Source organism: Leptidea sinapis, chromosome 13 (genome assembly GCF_905404315.1).
Source record: "Leptidea sinapis chromosome 13, ilLepSina1.1, whole genome shotgun sequence".
Classification (NCBI taxonomy): Eukaryota; Metazoa; Arthropoda; class Insecta; order Lepidoptera; family Pieridae; genus Leptidea; species Leptidea sinapis.
Window position 1 is genome coordinate 10312002 of NC_066277.1, and position 7112 is coordinate 10319113.

Here is a 7112-nt window from a genome sequence, read left to right on the forward strand (position 1 = left end):
CAAAACATCACTTTACAACTAACACCATATTGCAAATAAAATTTAATTTATTTTCAGTGACAAATTATTGAATTGGTTAGCCAGTAAAAAGCGAAAATGAAACCCAGCACGAGATAGAGCACGGACATTACAGAGGTGTGCGGCCAAGCATTGAATTTCCAAAGTGGGCTGCAGCCTGCAACTGTCCACAAACCAATTTGAAACAAATGTGCTGTATACCTACGTGCGGTTCTATTATACAGAGTGCTTGTTTTTATTGAGACTGTATAGGGAAATCTGAAAGTATTGGATATTCAGGGAAACTGTTTTAGCTTATTAAAGTATCTCCTAGAAAATCTGAAATAATAACATTAATAAAAATTAAAAGATTGCGAACTGAATAATGTTAATAATAATAATAATATTATTATGTTAGACAAATTTAAAGCCCCTATCTGAATTTTGAATAACATAATTAGTTTGTCTCAAACTTTCCTAGTAATTGACACTAAAATTTTGCATAATAAAAACTTTAAAAAATAATACTAGTACAAGATATAAGAAAGACACTGGGATCACAATATATAATCAGCAAGTATTTTATATTGTATTAATATCTATGTAAAATAACACGAGGCTTATATAAGTTACAAATTTTGAAAAATGCCACACAAACATCTTTATAAATAGCCAATATGCGCTACAATATAAAGTTGCCGTAATAAAAAAGCTATTGTTCTTAGGTAGTACGGTATCTAGTTGGAGCGCATCGGAGAAAGTGTTTTAGGAACAATTACGTATTTTAGCCAAGTGTCAGTTTTAAATAAAACACTTTTAAAAGATTAAAACACCTGTGTAACTCTGTTTTTACGTTAGGTTTTTGCGTAAAAGTTACATTTTTATTATTATTATTACACGCGTTTTAATCCTTTAACTGAAACTAATGCCTAATCTTATCCGAACCTGTACTATTGCATATTCTTTGTTAACGATGTTATCGTATCGTTGTCGTCGCTGTAGGACATTCCTCACTCATAATTGAAGTTATTGTTATTGCCAAAAACTGAAACGAAAATTCTTAAAAGCATAAAGCGAAAATTTCGACGCATAAAATTTGTTTTATCTATATCCATGCTTTAAATCCTCTATTAAAGATTCTGAAACAGTTAGCTTATTCCAACATTATAACACCCAATGTCGTAATAACCATTACATCATCCAAACGAGTGTTGTAATGTTGTACTGAATTTCATAACAACACTCCTTGGTTTTTTTTTTCGATCCCTTCATGCGAAAAGTGTTTCAACAAAAAGCCGCATTCTTATCGCTCGATGCGTGGTATGTGTATGAATTTCAAAAAAAGGGACATTTTTTTTTACGCGCGTTCCACACTAGCAAAACGTGGCGCGCCCTAAAACAAAATAGGTTATTCGAAACCCCGCCATTTTCCTTGAAAAAAATGAGCGATTCAAGTTTTGACAGCACACTGCCGGATATTTTAAACGCTGCAAAAGGACATAACATTCAAGTGAATCTTAACAATTGCACTATACAAAATGTAAATTACTACTAAAATAAATAATTCTTTCATTAATACTTAGTATTTGTATATAATCAGTAATGGATGATATTAGGTTACTATTAGGACTGGCTGTTTCAGAATCTTTAAGAGGATTCATATTCTGGGTGTTGATAAAGTCTTGTATGCAATTGTTGATAATTAGGTATTAAAACACTCATGAGTGTTTCAATACCCCTTATTACACAACAGTTGCATAAATAACTATTGAAGCACTTTTCATGGTGCCGTTAATGTTTACAATGTTTAATACAGCGTGGCGCTATGGCGACATTAAATGCACAAACGGGTAGAGCTATCTAACCTTAATCGTAAAAAAATAATTCTGAAATTTAAAGTAAATGATTGAAATTTTCAAACGTACAAATTACATGTTTAACTCACGATTTACGGCTGTTTTCAATAACCTATCTACCCTTAGTTTAACTTACGGATACATTGCTGTCACCGTTTAATGAAAAGATCTTATCTATCCATAGTTATGTCTAACACAGTTGTAGTCCAATGCTATCTGTCAATAGGTTATTGAAATGTAAGTAAACGTCAAAGGATAGTTTTGTCTACATCTAGTAAGTCAAACTAAGGATAGATAGGTTATTAAAAACGGCCGTTAACAAACAAAAATTTAATCATCCTTATGTGGTCGCATAAGATAGCACGAAGTAGGTGTCAGTGCATATGCTAGTGCGCGGCGTCTAGATTTCTTACAGGTTGTTCCGAAATGGAAAATTAATTTATTTAGGAGAATTATGTAAGTATTTTAATTTTTAACATTTTTTTAAGATTACGGATAAGTAGTTGTACCTGTGTGTTTATTTAATGTCACCAAGGTAGCGCCAAGCTGTATAACCTTAGAATAATAACGCTTAGAACGTGAGTAGGCCCAATGAAATGTAGCAGTTTCAATGTGGACGTTTATGACCACAAATGCTTCCCGCTGCATCAGTGTCATTCTGTCAACTTCCAGGACAATCAGTGTGCGAAATTTAGCTGAAATATTACTAACTGTGCAGTGAAAGGGTGTCAGAAAGCGTCTTATAATAAAAATTATGATAAGAAAATCACATTTCACACCTAAATAGTATTTCACAACTTTTAATTTAAGCTAATACATTCGTCAAAACAGCAAAATATATTGTAAACAAAACAGACGCCATTAAAAAAATATGTTGCCAGCTATGAAAGTACTATATAACCCGAGTTCTTCCGCTGGAGGAGGTTCTCAATACGACAGTATGTTTTTGAAGTGAAGCTTCTTTATCGACGTATGAGAGAAATTTCATAGCAAATCGTCACGATTTTCGGTTACGCGCCTTTTTGTTTTTTTTTTAATCCAAGATGGCCGCCGCGCAAATTTATGGTTCCAACAATATTGATATCGAATCCGAGGGTCTCGAGGGTGCAGAAAACGAATTTGGGATCATTTTTGAAATCCAAGATGGCTGCCGTGCAAAATTATGATTTCAACAATATGGATATCGTATCCGAGGTTCTCGAGGGTGCAGAGAACGAATTTGGGATCATTTTTGAAATCCAAGATGGCCGCCGTGCAAAATTATGATTTCAACAATATGGATAACCGTATCCGAGGTTCTCGAGGCTGCAGAGATCGAATTTGGGATCATTTTTTAAATCTAAGATGGCTGCAGTGAAAATTGTTGTGCCACATGGAACTAAAATCGTTGAAATCATAAATTTGCGCAGCGGCCATCTTGGATTACAAAAATAATCCCAAATCCATTCTCTGCATCTTCGAGAACCTCGGATACGATATCCATATTGTTGAAATCATAACTTTGCACGGCGGCCATCTTGGAGTTCCAATATTATTCGAAATTCATTCTCTGCACCCTAGAAAACCTCGCATACAGCTGGAAACGGCGCCTCCATCGTCTCGCTTTTTCGTTTCATCGAGTTTCAAAAAACAACTATTCTAAAGAACTTCTTTACTTACACTTTAAAAATTGTTGCAAGAATAATTAAATACGTGCTGTGTTTATTAAATTATTAATTTATGTTTTATTTCTTCTTTCTTTAATACATATAATCTATTTATTATTTGTATTTCTTACAATTTACTGATTTAGAGAAATGTTCATTCACTTGCAACATTATTTGGCTGTCTGTGTGCGTGTTGGCGAGTGTAAGTACGTGACGCTCACGCACACATTAATTACAATGTTACTTCTATATTGACAGGAACTATGAATGAAACTATCGTTCTGAACGTTATTATTCTATGTGTATAACAATGATAATTCAATTTATACATCATCGGGTTAACAATGAGTTCGAAATTTAAAATATTTGTTTTTCTAATCAGCCAGTTCTAAAAACTACATAGTTAAATGCTCCTTAATATTTACAAACACACTCACATATAGCGCCGCACACCAAGATGACTTGAAGTATCTGTAGGAACTATAAATATAGTTTATAAATTTCAACATAATATTATGTATACGTTATATTACAATAGAATCGTAAAATCTGTATATTGCTTTTTTTTAATACGAAAACTTGCTGTGTGTACAAGACCGAAGCCAAAGAAGTACATCATAGAATTTGTGTCTGTTTGTCCATTTGTCTATTTGTCTGTATGTATGTCCATGTAAATCGCAAAAAATTGGTTCATCATCAGCCGGAAGACGTCCACTGCTAGACAAAGGCCTCCTCCAAAGATTTCCACGACGATCGATCCTGCGCTGCCCTTATTCAAAGTATTCCGGCGATCTTGACCAGATCGTCGATCGCCATTCGAGGACTTTACTGCCCCAACGGTACTGAATAAGTACAATTAATTCTAATTTTGCATGAATATTTACAACAGGTTGGAACGACACACACTCTATCACGCAAATTATTTATTTATTTATTTATCAGGAAGACCAACAGCTATTAGCTACCTTATATGTTAATTTACATAACTGTGAGCCAATTATAGGTCTCCGCCAGTAGTTACAGAATAATTAATTTCAACGATATAAATAAACACTAAAGTAAACTAATAAAATACAATGCACAATTTCAATCAATTAAATAATTAAAACAGTTAATACACAAGTAAAGATTCAGTGACATTACAGTACTACTTTTAACTACTATCTTATCACGCTAGATATAGGCAGAATATTTTTGCTGCTTTAAGACATCCACGTAGATATCGTCGCAGGCAGCAGCTAGTGTTTATAAAGTTAATAAAACACGTTTTGTATCCATCCCTACTCTGTCATAAAACTAAGCCCTTGTTGCGCGAATCAGTCATGAATTAACACAGATGTTTTATTACGATGCCTATACCAATAAATCGGTCAGTCAGCGGCCTGACTGTCAGCTGACTGGATACATTATAAGTAATATCTTTTTTTTATGGAAAAAGAGGACAAATAAGCGTACGGGTCACCTAGTGTTAAGTGATCACCGCTGCCCACATTCTCTTGCAACACCAGAGGAATCACAGGAGCGTTGCCGGCCTTTTTTTCAAATTCAAATTCAAATATTTTATTCAAAATAGGATGTGAAATCACTTATTGAAAGTCAAAAAACTACCACCCATTCCAAAATGAATGCCTCAGGCCTGAGAAGAATGGGCGCAACAAACTCGGCGGGCTTTTTTTTTCATCAAAATTATGTTTTACAATTAAAGTAACATTAACAAAGTAACATTGTACAATTAAACGTATTATTTAATAGCCTGAGGGCGGTCGCTCCATTTCCAATGTGTGGTATCATTAAGAAAGTCATTTATGTTACAGTAACCTTTACCACACAAACGTTTTTTAACAATTCTTTTGAATAACGTAATACTTTTGTTTTGAACATTTTCTGGGATCTTGTTGCAAAAGCATATACATCGCCCTACAAAAGACTTACTAACTCGACTTAGCCGAGTAGTAGGCATCATCAGTTTATATCTGTTCCTGGTGTTAACATTATGGTTATGAGTTTCTGGCAAATTCACTTATGTGCCTATGATCATACATTACATTATCAAGAATGTATTGAGAAGCAACAGTCAAGATGTTAATTTAATAGCCCTCTTCTGCAGCACAAATATTGTATTAATATCGGCAGCGTTGCCCCATAGCAATATACCATAGGACATAATACTATGGAAATAACTAAAGTATACCTACTAGTCGCGCCGTATCTATGTCAGTTAATTGTCTAATCTTTTTAACCGCGTATGCTGCAGAACTAAGTCTGTTCGCCAATCCTTCAATATGGGGGCCCCATTGTAATTTGTAATCTAGAGTTATGCCAAGAAATATAGCAGATTCCACCGGTTCTATCACCTCTCCGTTTAACAAAACATTTGCATTTACATTTTTGACATTTGGTACGGTAAATTTAATGTATTTAGTTTTCTTGCTATTTAACAATAGGTTATTAGCGCTAAACCAGTACACGATGTCAGATAAAATGTCGTTCACTTCGTCATACACATAGCTCGGTTTCTTTTCACTTTGAAAATCAGTGAAGTGTCGTACAAACAATACTACCTTATGTTTTTTCTCTATAGGATTAGGAAGATCATTTATATAGATAAGGAAGAGGAACGGTCCAAGAATAGACCCTTGTGGTAGCCCCATACTGAGAGGAGTCCCAGGAGAAGTCTCAGTCTTTAGGGAAGGTGTACGCGCTTTTTTTGAAGGTACCCATGTATCGTCCCGGAAACACCGCACAAGCAAGCTCATTCCACAGCTTTGTAGTACGTGGAAGAAAGGTTCTTGAAAACCGCATTATGGAGGACCGCCACACATCCAGGTGGTGGGGATGATATCCTAATTTGTGGCGTGTCGTGCAAAGGTGTAATTTGGCGGCAAGAATCAGGTGAAACAGCTCTTCGGAACACTAAATAAATGCGGTAGAATACACACAATGAAGCGATGTCTCTACGCAACGTCAAGTGATCCAACCGTTCACATATGTTGCACGCGGTCAAATGAATCTAGCTGATACGGGGATGCACCAGACCAGAGATGATAGCTTTGTAGAGCGCTAGAATGTAGGCCAGTTTGAAGTCTATTTATGATGCCAATTTGGCTTTGCCCTCCAGATAACCGCGGATTTGGCAATCGCTCGAGATTTCGATACCCAGTATTCTGATACTAGGCGAGGCTTTAAGGAAGGTGTTGTTAAAGAGAGATGATACGACAAATGGGGTTTTTCTAAGTGGTAAACGCACAAACTTTAGTCTTCTACTTTCAAATCGGACAAGGTTCAAAATACAACCCCATTCCGCGACCCTCTCACTATAGGACTCGATAGAAGATACAAGTTACTCCCAGCACTGGTCAACAATTTCCCAAGAGAGACCTGCATAGCCCGTGTATACAGCATCACCAGAGCTGTCTTCTGCATAGCAATGTATGTTGGGAGTGTTCAACATATTAAGAGCTGGTGGTTAATATGTTGATTACCTATAACAACAATGACTAACAGACTGACGTAAGGACAGTGGAAACTGTTAAAGTTCGGGGATGGTGAGAGGATGTCATTATTGTGGTTTAAGTTCACTTTTGCTTGCTGAGATTTTCAAGTAATAAAACGA